Source organism: Bombyx mori, chromosome 4, assembly GCF_030269925.1.
Source record: "Bombyx mori chromosome 4, ASM3026992v2".
Classification (NCBI taxonomy): Eukaryota; Metazoa; Arthropoda; class Insecta; order Lepidoptera; family Bombycidae; genus Bombyx; species Bombyx mori.
This window is the reverse complement of record NC_085110.1, coordinates 10,634,534-10,649,111: the sequence shown is the minus strand read 5'-3', so window position 1 is coordinate 10,649,111 and position 14,578 is coordinate 10,634,534. Positions and strand designations below refer to the sequence as shown.

The 14,578-nt window shown below is 36.2% G+C and overlaps 1 protein-coding gene across 1 annotated transcript in view; it reads right to left on the bottom strand.

Annotated features, from left to right (window-relative positions):
• The window catches only part of LOC100134924 (cadherin-2), a 205,783-nt gene that overhangs the window by 15,592 nt on the left and 175,613 nt on the right, over positions 1-14,578 (bottom strand). The gene's annotated exons all lie outside the window — the stretch shown is intronic.

The window sequence follows — 14,578 nt, the reverse complement described above, 5'->3', positions numbered from 1 at the left end:
TTTTTTTTAAGTCACACATTCACGTCTTCACGATCATCGTGAAATTTTATAATTACGACGTCAGGGGTACATTACATAAAAGACATAGGCATTCAGAAAAATTACATTCGGGAAAAAGTACTACTGGCAAAAGTAGCGAAGGATAGATTTTCCTACATCAACGCAAGCGAATCCCGGAATAAAAGCCAGTATACCTACAACTTCATTGTTTCAAAATACGAATACCAACGATAAGAGATTTATTTCTGATATTTTAAAATCGCGTCAAGAACAGCGTATACGCAACGTAGTCTGTATATTTAAGCTGCAGACACATGTGTAAGCCCTCGTGAACATTCGTCACGTTCTTTAGCGCATATGGTTTTTAAAGGAATTGAAGGGTTAGGGTTACGTGGCCAGCGCCAGGTGCTGCAGCTAAGACACAATTTTGAAATTCCGATTTCATTAGCATAATGGCTAATTAGCTCTCACAACGCAAAGCACGCGTGCTTCTGTCAAAAATGGGTCGAACGTTGGAACAATTTTGCGTCTACTCGTTCATCCTAAAATACATTTATTCTAATGTAATATGAAAACTACACAATTGAGACTTCACGCTCATTTTTCAATGATGACGCTTTCGCTGATGACGTTGCTAACACGAACCCTAGCAAGAGCCATGCTTCGCAGAATCTGCCACCGGATCGGAAACGCGATCCACTGAGAAGATCCGGCGAGAAACTCAGTGGGCTGTGTCTGAGGGTTAATTTACTCGTCGAGCCCTTCGTCGCAAGCGATGGGTTCGACGAGAACGATGACCGGCAGCATCACAATGATATCACGCACCTTAGTGGAGGAACGACGCGAGGCACAACGGCAGTTCCATCCATCAAGCCAAAACACATGAGTGGGTATTCCACGATAGCAATATATGCCATTTTTGCCGTGCCGTAGAGTGATAAGAGAGAGATGTTTTTTTCTATCATGCGGTTTTATAATACACCCTAGCACCAATAATTACATTAATAACAAGTAAGTACGTATTTCATGGAAGAAATTCGTACCCGACAGCGGGATTTGAACAACGGCCTAGTCGCATTGCTTGGTACGAGTATACTAGACGCCTTATTCAAGCCACGGCGACATTAAAGATAGACATACACAGCTTATGAGCTTTAGTAACTGCTTAAAACCAGGTCAACCATGGTCCATGAAAATACTATACTGCAAAATATACTAGAAATCGGAGTGAATTGGTCTCTTATTACTACTTAATTTTTAATGAGACAGAAAACAATGTATTTATTTATCTCGAGTTTCGAATTCCTCTAGTAACAAGAGTTGGCCAACTGTTCTAAACTTCACTCCTTTAGTTAGCAATTTAATTAGATATCATGTTCCTTTCATAAAATAAGTTGTGACAAGTTGTTAAACTTGTAACGGAAGCAGGCGAACAAGAAACGGTGTACTGTAACGAGCCGAGCGTTCTTCGACGAGACCAAACTATCTTGAACGAGGCATTAGCAATTTTTAATATTTCCAAATTTTAAACAAGTTACTTGTACAATTCAAGAGATTAATTCGAAAAGTTAAACTAGAGATGTCCTCTGATTCTTAGTAGACTAGACGAGACAAACGAACAAATGGAATAAAGGTTCACTTTATATCGCAAGAGACTCGATCGTAAAATTTTCAGATAGGTAGGCAGCGGCTTGGCTCTGGTCCTGGCATTGCTGACGTCCATGAGCGACGGTAACCACTTACCATCAGGTGGGCCGTATGCTCGTCTGCCTCCTCGGGCAATAAAAATAAAATAATAAAAAGATCAGTTCAATAGCGAGACCAAAATGTGTTTTACTTATTAATAAGCTTAGAATTTAGTCAATACAGTTCATCAAAATATTTTGTGTATTATTAGACCGAACAGAAAAAGGGTTCACGTAGGTATGTATACTTAAATAGCATATATAATTCTATTTTTTATCCACAAATTTCTGTTTCAAATTACGCAGAATTTAATATTTGTAAGATATATATGTTGGAGTATTTCCACTTTCGGGTAGCGACATGGTAAGCGGGCGGTCTTCGTAAGTCAATAAAACCAGAAATGAACTCAGAGCGTATATTACGCAGGAGCGCTCCGTCCGACACGGCGACTTGCTCGCTTCTGAGCTCGAGAGTTTTTTTTTTTTTTTTTAACCTTTGCTGATAGCCTTGAGAGGCTATTTCAGCTTCGCCCTAACGTTTGTAGGTGAGCTCGCGGGGCTCAACCGGAGTTGCTAACACTGACCCTAGCAAGAGCAGTGCTTCGCAGAATCTACCACCGGATCGGAAACGCGACCCACTGAGAAGATCCGGCGAGAAACTCAGTGGGCTGCTCGAGAGACAACAACGGAGCGTTTTTATAGCAAGGTATCGTGGTGGGACGATGTTGTTTACGATTCTTATCTTGCACGTGTTGTTTTCGATGAATGCTTGCACCTGTTGTTTGTCGTCCCATCTTTATTAGTCATGAACTAATGGTTTATAAAAACACGCACCGACATATATATTTACATATGTACATAGGTATTTATTTATATTTGCGGTGAAAAAGATTGAAAATATTATATGTATTATATGAATTACTAACATGAACATTAGTCAACATTCAAAATTTAATACCACATCATAATTGCGTATTAAAATCGACCAACTTCAATCATTCGAGTTTCATTGAAAACAAAAGTGAACATTGCACAATAACTCATTCAAAATTGGTGAAACTTTTTTAATTTTCGCCACGGAATAAATGCAAGCGTTTCCATGATTTATACGGGACAGTATTTGTGTTATTTCATAATGAAAAAACGGTACTTGTAGCATGATAATATTGTTATTTACAAGTCAATCGTCACAATACGGAAGTAGAAAATCGGTTGAATAAAAAACTTCTGACAGCGCAAATCTTAAGGAAATATTCTGTAATATAAAATTCCGAGGAAACATTAATGTATTGCGTAAGTTCAATAATTATTACTTTGGAATTTCCCGATATCGATAATGTTATGAGAAATAATGATAGGACTTCACGTATTCGACATGACCAATATTTATTTCTGTTTAATTGTTTTTCAAGGCGTGATCACGTTGAAGTGCGCATAACATAGGCAACAGGTCAATTGCTTTAGATATTATATGCAAAATAAACAATACAGTTTAAGTTACTATTATAATAGCTTTTGTAGATCAATCGTTCCCTTGCTTGTTTGAGACACCGGGAGATATTTATTAGAATCACTCATATTACTGCCGCGAAGTAGCCATACGTTCCGAGCCCCTGATCCGGCTCATCCAAGAGCCAGTCGACGATTCCTAGACGCGTCCTTACGAATTCACCTAATCCAGCCACATATATAGTTGCACAGCAAAGCCGCTACCGATACTTTACTATTATAAAGTACCTTTTGTAAACCACTATTTTTTTATTTAAATTTTTAGAAAACCGATACGTACAACTTATATGTATCAACTTATATTGAATGCCTCTATGTATATTTCGCATCTATTTTTATAAAAATCGATTTGTCCGAACTGAAGGCGAAAAGATTAAGAGAGAAACATTATTTACAAGTACTTACAGTCGTTCGGAGTTAAGGAGCAAAAAGAGAAAAGTTTTATCTGCCCGTTACGGCAAAGATAATACAGATAAAGAAATAATCTGTAGCCTCGTGCAAAAAAGGAAAATTAGTTTGTCCCCGGGGCCGAGGTTAAATTAGCGAGCGCTAGTCAGCATGGTCCGGCACTCGGTTAGTTAAAATGCAAATTGTTGTCTTTTGTTTAGAAAAGCCGATCAACGTACAGCGCGATCACGCTCGACAAAAACATGAAAAAACTAAACGTTCATTTATAGTCAACGCGTATCCATTGCGTCCTCGTCGGTAACAGAATTTCAGATAGAGCCAGTCCGCTATTTTGCTATATACTTGTATTTTATTTTATGAACTAGGTCGGTATCTCTCGGAAGATACGAAATTCTTTAAATTTTCATGATGAATAGATCAACTTACTCCGTAAGACTTCAACAATGTATTACTTTTGTTGCTTTTAAGATACTTTACGTACGTGAATTTTCATCATAAATGAGAGAGCGGTTCCACCGTGTACCGCAGACTGGTTAAATTTAATAAAATATAAGCAAACAAAAGGAGCAATAGGTGTTCAGATAAGGGGTGGCTTTTTTAATAAAATGTATTAAAGGGGTACGTTACGTGAGTGACCCGTTACGTGATGAAATGTTATCGCGGTTAGCAATGTTATCACAATTGTTTTTATAAAATGTGAACAAAAAGAGAATCCGTATTCTTAATATTCTCAATTTTTTTTTCCTTTTTTTTTGTTAACATTAAATAATATACTACAGAGCGTCTTATTTAATGATATGCTATTGGTTTTACGCCGTGGAAATAGAGAGAGATTTTTCCGAGCACATTTTACAGTCTTATTGAATAGCAACTCTTAAATCAGATTCGTCCACATGTGTAGGTGCCTACCTACCCCTTACAAAATAAAATATTCGGAAAGTTCGTGAACGGAATACAAACAAGCTCGGTACGTTTTGAGTGGCGCAGATACAACATGAAAATGCCATGACGAAACAGATGAGCTAATATGAATCTTACAGTCTATATTTTTTCTGGGAAATCCTATTTTTATTACACAAAAAGTATAACAACGCGTCTTGACTATTTTATCAGTGTGCGTTGGCGGTGTGGATGATTGTAAGATGTGATAATTTACGTTGTCAGCAAGCTTACGAATAATGAAAAGGGTACTTGAGGTCACCTTAAGCGATCGAATCAAAACTTAGAAATTCAAAAGAGAGCCAAAGTAACGGGCTCATTATGAACAATTACTAAACTGAAGTAGAGATGCGCAGGGCTGGTAAACAGATAGCCACTGGGCCTAAGCATGGCGTACCGAATAAGGTAGTAGTACCAAAAACCATTCAAAAGTTGGGCCAACTACTTGAGATAGATAAAGGAAATTCATTATAGGCGAGAAGTGCAAGACCTGTGATTATGATGATACTTTAACTATGCCCGACATTAAACATTTTCCGTTTATTGCTAATGATATCGGTACATACATACGTATAATTCCATAGTAATTTCGTTTCAAATATCCATTGCCGAGAAATACACCAAAACTGTGGTTTTGTTGTCAAGCCGCAAATTCAGCTGACGCAATTATCTCATTAATACAGTAGCTCGGCAATGTAAAACTAGACCACAATTTAATGATTATTTTAATTAAAATACATTTTTATCTTCAGACGATAGTAAACATCTTTTCAAGTCGACGTAAGTGAAAGTAGAGTTTTGAATGGGCACAGGCATGTACCAATTTTTGTAAGGTAACACATACTGGTGACATTTTCATAAACGACTACTTCTATGATGAAAGAATAACATCGTGTTACAAAAATTAAATCCACAAATTTCGGATCTGCGGCTGTTTGTGTACGAGAAGAGATCGAGATCAGTACAGAGCTGCAGAGGACTGTGTCTACAGTAGTGTAGTATAGGACTCTTGACTAGCTGATATAGGTCAGATATATTATATATAATTGCGTATTTAACGTTTATTGCAAGCCCGCAAATTTCTGCGTATAAAAGTTCGATTAGGAAAAGACGACGAAAAAGAATTACGTTATCATCTTTTTAAAGGAATATTGAGTCTATCGTTTCTTCGGCCCTACTCATCCCGCAACGAGGCAGACGTGTATTCCGGTTTAGAACGTGGGACAGCTATTGGCAATACAATTTTTAACTTTTATTTGATTTTATTGCATAGATGGTTGGACGAGCTTACAGCCCATTTGGCGTTAAGTGATTACCGGTGCCCATAGACATCCACAACGTAAATGCCGCCTCCCACCTTGAAATATGAGTTCTAAGGTCTTAGTATAAGTTCTGCTGGCTGCCTCACCCTTCAAACCGAAACGCGTTATTGCTTCACAACAGAAATAGGCAAGGCGGTGGTACCTACCCGTGTGAACTCACAAAAGGCCCTACCACCGGTAATGACGCAAATTATAATTTTGCGGGTTTCATTTTTTATTACACGATGTTATGCCTTCACTGTGGAAGTCAATCGTGAACATTTGTTAAGTACGTATTTCATTAGAAAAATTGGTACCCGCCTGGGATCCAAACACCGGTGCATTGCTCAACACGAATGCGCCGGACGTCATATCCTTTAGGCCACGGCGACTTCAAACCTCCTCAAGATGGACGACGGCACCTTGCCATGCCCACGAACTCCCGAGTAACCAAACACCCGATAGCTCTCGCATCATATAGGGCAATAAAAATATCGATTTGTGAGTAACGGCGTCATAAAATAATAAATCAGGTCATAAAACTTTTTAAATGTCGAGCCAATCCCGCTGTGCGATGTGCTCCAAGCCATGCCAAGACAAGCAGGACGGTATAAAGAGCGCGGATGAAGATTCACCACCCGCTTGCCTGTAAATTGAAGATAAAAACCCGCAGAGGTTGACGCAATTGAAGAGTCATGAAATTTTCGTGAACCTTCGCTAATACCCGGACCCTTTTAAACCGTGAATATGAAACGACACTGTTCGACTGTTACATTAACTTTGCACGCCGCGTTAGGATTACAATGATAATGTTTGCGAAATGAGGGGACAAGAACATTTAATAAAACAGGTCAGGTAGACGTTGAGTTGTGCGGACTCGGACCATCGCCCGAGCTTACCGTTTAAACTACGTAGTGTTATTTAAATTGCGGGAAATGGAATTGTAACAATAGTTTCATATAATTCCATTAAGATTTTTTTGAATTTTCTACTTCTTTCATTTGCCACGGTAGGGTAGGGCATATTTTGAGCGCGTATCAGCATCGCCATTCTAGCCAAATTTCTGCAGCGAAGTATTTGAGCATTTCGGTTCGAAAATTGTTGTCCCACTCTATACAACAGACAGTTCGATCTCCTGATTGAAGATGGGTGGCGGCATTTACATCCTGAAGAGTATACACTCAAATAATCACTTAAAACCAAATGGGTCTTGAGCTCTTCCAATTATAGTATAGATAAAAAAAAAATTTAACGAAATACCGCTTGTTTTTGCCGGAAAAAAGTTAGGTCATTAGGTTTAATTACCAAACCATTACAAACTGTAGACTTTAAATTCTCTAGGATTAAAATACAAAAAAAAATGTAGTCTCATTTGAAATCCAAAAGGTTCTATAGGCCGGAGGGAAAGAAAGCAGTATTAATACGAATAGTCTACAGCGAGGTCTAGAGTACATAAACTGTATGTAGCTAGCTGTATTTATCATGGTTTATTTGCGCTAAACTTTTTGCGAGAGCTGCACTACGACCAGCAGGAATACTCTGGGATGGCTTTTCTGTTGTGTGTTTATGTTTAATCCACGCTGTACCTACATATGCACATACTCCATTTGTCGACTGTGTCTAACTTCGAGAAAAATCGTAAAGTATTTTTAACAAAATCCTCCGTCAACCTTCTATATGCTAAATCTACTTAAACATGTACGATTGTACTGAGGTTTGATGTTGGGAACGATACAAATTGTCAATCTGTGTGTACCAACTTACTTACATATACGCGTATAAGAAATGAAGAGTTCGCGTAAAAGTTATACTATGGAAGAACAATGAGTATTAAATACAATCAAAATAGAAAATTTTTGTACATTGTCTTTGGGTGGGGGATACACAAAGGCATTCTCATACAGGTGGAGGCATTCATCTTGTGATGAGTTCGTGTTACCACTTAAAACCATATTGACCGTGAGCTCGTTAACCCATTTAGTAAACTCCTTTTTTTCTTTGCTAAGTCCGAAAAGATATTTCCTATTAAGTAATTAAGAACGATAAATGCAAACACAAGGTCCCGTGTGCGAACACTACATGGCCGCCTAATAATTATGATTAATTGTTGAATGAGTATCTGATTTCTAAAGGGATAATAAAGTCTGTATTAATTACGTAACTTTGTCAGTTATGTCTTATCTTTATTATTATGAGCTCGGGAATGTGTCTGAAAATGACATTTGTCTTGTTAAAATGATCTTATATCCCATAGCCTATGTTTACATTGATATTATTCGGTTCCAAGCTTAGTGGAAAAGGCATCTTCCCTAAGCAAAACAGCTTACGTGCCAACAGAAGAGACCCATAAAAACTATTTATTAAACGAAAATAAATAATCAAACAACATTCCTTTTGAATTCGTAATAAAATAAATGTTTGGCATTCGTTTATGAAACAAACTCGGAGAAAAAAAAACTAATATCAAGAAAAACTTCGGTCGGTATTTGTGTAGTTTAGATTATGTATGAAAATTAATATATTCATTTTACATTGTTCATTTTTCATAAATGTTAATTGTGCTCAATGGTCCTTAAGACAAATTAATAAGATATCGGACTTTTATTAAAATAATAAACCCCAAATCCATTTTGCTTTAGGGTATTTTTAATAAGCTTTTATTAGCTTCAGACGTATGTATGTTAGTATATTAGTACGTACCGGAATACTTATTAAAGACCGATGAAAATCCAACATTAAAAAAAATTTGAACAAAAAATCCAAAAATTGAAATTCAACTAAAAAATGAAAAATAAATATTGGTTTAAAAAAAACTAAACGAACTAAAAAAAAACGAACAAAATACGCTTTTATAGAAAATCCAACTAAAAAATAGAAAATAAATTTTAATACCCACGCTTTTTTACAATAAAATCATTTTTTCTTACACTATTTATAATACAAATTTATTAAAATTTAGTTTCTATTTTTTAGTTGGATTTTCTATAAAAGCGTATTTTGTTCGTTTTTTTAAACTATCATTTTTTGTTATGATTTTATCATGGTGCCAATCGAAAACGCCACAGAGTTGATCTCTCCCTGCCAGACATCGTATAAGCATAAATGCTGAATCGAGGATATTCTTACCATTAAAATTAATAGCACCCACAACTATAAATTAACTTTTCTATCTACGAGTAGTATTAATAACTACCTATTTAATTATGATTCTAACTATTGGTATCACTGCACTTGAGCCACAACTATGTGTATGATGTCAGATTAAATTAACTAGAATTTTTACCTATGAAATCTTCAAATTTCCAGTATAATCCAGCATACGTGGGGACATATGTATACATAAGGACAATACAGTTCTAGATCATTTAGATCGGAACAGTAGATTTGGAAGAAATATATTAATTGCATCGTAATGTGTTCCCATCCTTTATCTACATCGCTAAGAACAGCTAGTTTTTTGAAGCATGAAGGGAATTCGTCGCTAGTGGCCCATTTATTTGCCGGTTAATCGTGCAGTCATTATCGGATTTAGAAAACGATTAAGTTTCTCTAGGTTTTATTTTTTTTAAATCCGATTCATCATAACAATAATAAAATGGTGTTTAAGTAATATCTTTCATTTTTTCTTATATATTAGTTTCGTTACCGTTACTAAAAAAACCCGTTTTATTTACAAGAATGTTGATATTTTAATGGCACTTCAGATATTCGTTGAAAGTCTATTGTTCGCCATTCAGAATATTATTGGAAATTGGCAAATGAAGTAAAAAGAACTTGTAGCAACATTCCACGAATAATGGCAACCTTTTTGTTTATTAAGTAAATATTTTATATCATGTTCACCGAGATTCGCTTAGTTTGCGCTTCGTTATGTTTTCTTGTTGTTAAACTTGCTTATGAAAAGTTTGCTAGTGTGTTCATGTCAATAATGAAACCGAACAAAGTGAGCAATGAGGTTAGCTGTCAAGAAACAAAACGTCGTATAAAGTTATAATTAAGTAATGTAATCATACCTAATCGTAACAATATCACTTTGTCCTCAATGTGACTAAATCGTTTTACATTATACCAAATAATTTCTTAGAGAGTAAAATTGATAATTGAAATAAATATAGTTCATAGCTGTTTCAAAAAAGTGAGAAAAATAAGACTTTGGTGGCCGTAGCGATCATCTTCTCACCCTCCTTTGTGCGTATGCTATTTCCCTATTAAAATGTCCGTTCCCGGGAATGCAAATTTTTTTCTGTAGCATATTTATCGATCGTTTAATGGGATTCAAGAAACTCCACACATTAACTTCAGCAGGAACACGATGGATACTCAATTCTTATATTATTTCTTTATAGTGAAGCAACAAATGGAGTCTTAGAATCGACGAGGTCACGGCTGATAGCTAGTCGGTCACACGTTGTCAGGACTGAGCATCAGATTGATTACGGTCATCGCTTACATCTTATTCCACCTGCTCCGTCTCCATTCAAAGGATAAAAAGCTGCTTTGATTTCAAATGAACGCCAGTCGATTGTCGTGGCTCGGATCGCGTCCGTATTCTGGCAACGCTTTGTTGGAAGTTTCTTTAATCTTTCCGAGTAACTAGAGTACTTGAGTAAATGTTTCAATTAAAAGTTGCGTGAAATTTTGGTGTTATATTACCAAGTATAGGGTGTACAAAATTGCGCGTTGTTAAATGAATCCTTCCACAAAATACTACATAATAGTCAACAAAATCTAATATTGAATCACATTATTGCCACGAAGATTTAAGCGGTATTGATTGAACATTTGAATATACTTTAACATTACGAGAATACTTAACGATTCGTCTGAGTGTTCCAAGAGATCAATAACATTGGAAGAAATAATTTGAATATATATACTTGAAATGAAGGAACAAACAGGCAAACCAAAAATTTATCATTTTTGAAAGTGACCAAAGTAACTTTTTTGTTACTTCATCTTACCTACCTCATTATAATTGAGAATTTGTTCCAAAGTCGAATCTATATAATTTGAATTTTGTGTCAACACTAGGGAACTACTTTTTCTTTATAATTAACGTGACGCGCCCGGGACCGACAGGTATAACGGCTGGCTTATTTGTGGAATGACGCCCGGTCATATACTACATATTACTAGAAATTTTGATTTGGCGTATTTGCCGGTGGCGTGGTATGCCGTCATCCCACACGAATAAATTGCCATACAAGTCCTGTTGATTTCTAACGATTCGAAGGGTTGAATGACCGTTATTATATATTTCAGATTTTGATCTCACGTTTTAAGATTGTGGGATTATATGCGCCGGCATAGCCTAATTCAACTCAATTTGGCGCTCTATACTTCACTGGATTCGGAGCAAAATATTCGGAGTATAATATTTCGGCTCAATACTTTTTCATGACGGCATGTGCATGATCTTCGTAGTTCCTTTTTTTAATCGTAATTACACTACAATAAACATGTCATTTGTAATATGTATTTTTAAATACGTTTCATATTAAACTACCCCAAACTACTGGTCAAAATAATTTTATATAAATATTATACTTATAACATATTCGATTTATTCTCTGTATTGTAACTTTGTGTACAGGGCATCATCGAATTTTTCTTCAAAATGAAGACACATTGTGTAAGTGGCGTTGATATTCCTAGTTTATAACACTTAAATATATAACACTTTATTTATTGTTCTTAGTATTAACATATTTAAAAATTAACTAGCCAGCTGACTTCGCGCAGTCCACAAAATATTAACTTATAAGACAAGTTATAATATAAATATATGTAGGTACCAGTTTAAACACCCGTTACATGTATCGTCAATTTAATTCGTATACTTTACTTCAATGACTTTTCAAATAAAGAAAACTCTAGAATGTGGTACCGACAATACGGCGTTTTAGTTTGAAAATTAAAAAATAAAAGATTCTTAACGGCTTTGCTTAATGGAATGGAGAGGCACGTTTTTAAATGTGAGAAAATGGAAATAACGATCTTCACTAAAGTGCGTTGCGAACATTAAAGTTCCCCGATATAATCGACCATATTTAAATACCGCAGAAGGGGCAATAAATTCCCCATTGACGAAGAGACGAAGAATTGAACAAAAACGGCTCTTGTTGAATTCGGAGGCCAACAATGGATAATTTATCGCGGTGGGCTTAAGCGCGCCATTTTACGCAAAATAAAAACGTAGGTATCTACTGAGGGCAATAAGCAAAATCGTTCTAAGCGAATATTCGCCATTCCGTAAGCATTACTTTGTAGCAGGTACACAATGCTCCGCCTAAATCCGCTATTATCGTCAAGATTGCCAGGGACGCAAACGTAAACTTATTACGATCGTAAACCCACTTATTTGAAAGAAAACGAAACAGTTTAATTCTACGAGAAGTTTTTAACAGCCCCTAAAGTTATTACCATAACGCCGTTTCTTTCAATCAAGTGGTTTTATTAGATGAAGTAAATAAATTGCCAATTACCCTAAGTGAATTTTCGTATCCAATAAATAAAACGCTGTGAACATAACTTCAAAGTTGAATTTACTTTGAATTCGACCTTGTCATTCGCGATTCTTGTCGCCAAATTAGCGCGTTTTAACAAAAAGATTTCTGGTCTACCATTTAGCTTCACTTTTTTTTTCTTTCGAACTTAAATAATAAACATGAAAGGATTCACTGGGAGTTATTAACTCGAAACGACTGAGCAAGAATCTATCTTGCTTAAATTTGTCTCTTAGTCTCATGGAAAATTTCATTATGTACGGTATAAAATTCCACTTCTTTTATATTCTAGTTTCAAACGTTATGAATAAGAGCGCAGAATGCTTCTCCGTATTATTTTAAACAAAAACTTTTCTTTATACTCGTATTTTCTGATTCTTTGCTTTCTTTTTTACACATCGGAAATTACGGACACCACAACGTGCATCATATTGAGAAATAAGGTATAGATCTCAAATGGATTATACATATAACGACCATTATATAATTTATACTGAAACGTATAAATGCTTTGCGGCAGAACTAGGCAGGGCGGTGGTATCTACCCGTGTAAACGTGGCAATTGTATTATATCATGACTACGGGCTCCGGTAACTATTTTACAGAAGATAATTTGTGAGGTCATTGACCCGACTGTGCAATTAATAAAATTCCTAATTCTAAATAGTTATGAGGTCCCAAATAGCTATCTTAAGTACTGGTCCTAGGGAATACAACGTGGGTCACTATTTCTACGCGTCCAACCATAAGTTAAATAGGTATAGAAACTTCAAACTTAAACTAAGATCGGTGTTCACGTATGTGTCTGAGGGATCCGGTAATTGTCCAAATAAAAAATAATGGTTCACTGAACTTACTTGTGGCTAGTATGGCAGTTACCCAGTTTACAACAAATGTTGTGATCTCCGTGTCTTACAAAGGCAACGCCTACATCAATCTAACAAATGTACATATTCCATTACACAGTAACGTTAATCTCGACCAGACAGTCTACAGAAATACAAGCGACATTAATTACTAGATGTTAAATGGCATACAGATTCATCGTTATCACCCTTGATTGTGATGTTGCGTTGCGCCATTGAAAGCGCATTGCGTCTAGAATGCTCGATTAGTCCTGACGCAAAGAAAATTTGTTGCTTTCTATCCGGTTCAAAGAAAGATTGATCGCTAAATGCGAGTCACGTCTCGATTTCCCCGCAACCTTAGTCAATTACAAAAAGTCGACGCGTTACACAATTTAAGTAAACTTCATATTTATGCGCAGTTTCTTCACCTTTGAAATCGGTGTCTGCTGAAACTTATTTCGTATATGATTTATTCTGCCGAAATATAAGAAGATGTTTGTGTTTCCATAAATCGGACGTGAATAGAAATGTTAAAGTGTAATGTGTGATAAGAATACTGATAATCTTAATTTTTCTCTAACTTACATTGACAATGACACCGTTACTGGTACTGGACTGGGAATCATTGATTGGAAAGGATGCTATGTAGTAGTCCTCGATGATTTTTTATTTTTTTATTGCTTAGATGGGTGGACGAGCTCACAGCCGGTGGGCTGTTAAGTGGTGTTGATAAGTGGTTATTGGAGCCCATAGACATCTACAACGTAAATGCGCCACCCACCTTGAGATATAAGTTGTAAGGTCTCAGTATAGTTACAACGGCTGCCCCATCCTTCAAACCGAAACGCATTACTGCTTCACGGCAGAAATAGGCAGGGCGGTGGTACCTACCCGTGCGGACTCACAAGAGGTCCTACCACCAGTAATTATAATTTTTGCGGGTTTCCATTTTATTACACGATGTTATTCCTTCACCGTGGAAGTCAATCGTGAACATTTGTTGAGTACATATTTCATTAGCAAAATTGGTACACCCGCCTGAGATTCGAACACCGGCGCATCGCTCAACACGAATGCACCGGACGTCTTATCCCTTAGGCCACGACGACTTCAAAATTTGATTGAACTTGATTTTCTTTTTAACCAGGGTAGCGTTATTGAGTAGTACATGTAAAACGCTAAATTGAAACTCAAATTCCAATCTTAGATCAACGAACCTCTTTGAATTGAAACATCAACGAACAGAACAAACAATCGCTTAACTACAACGCTTCGAACCCGCTTTATCAACATTAATGAGGCAATTACCATTTCAAAAGACGATGCAATTATTTTTGTTACAGAATAATTTACTAGGCCGACTAACAATGACGTTTTAGCAA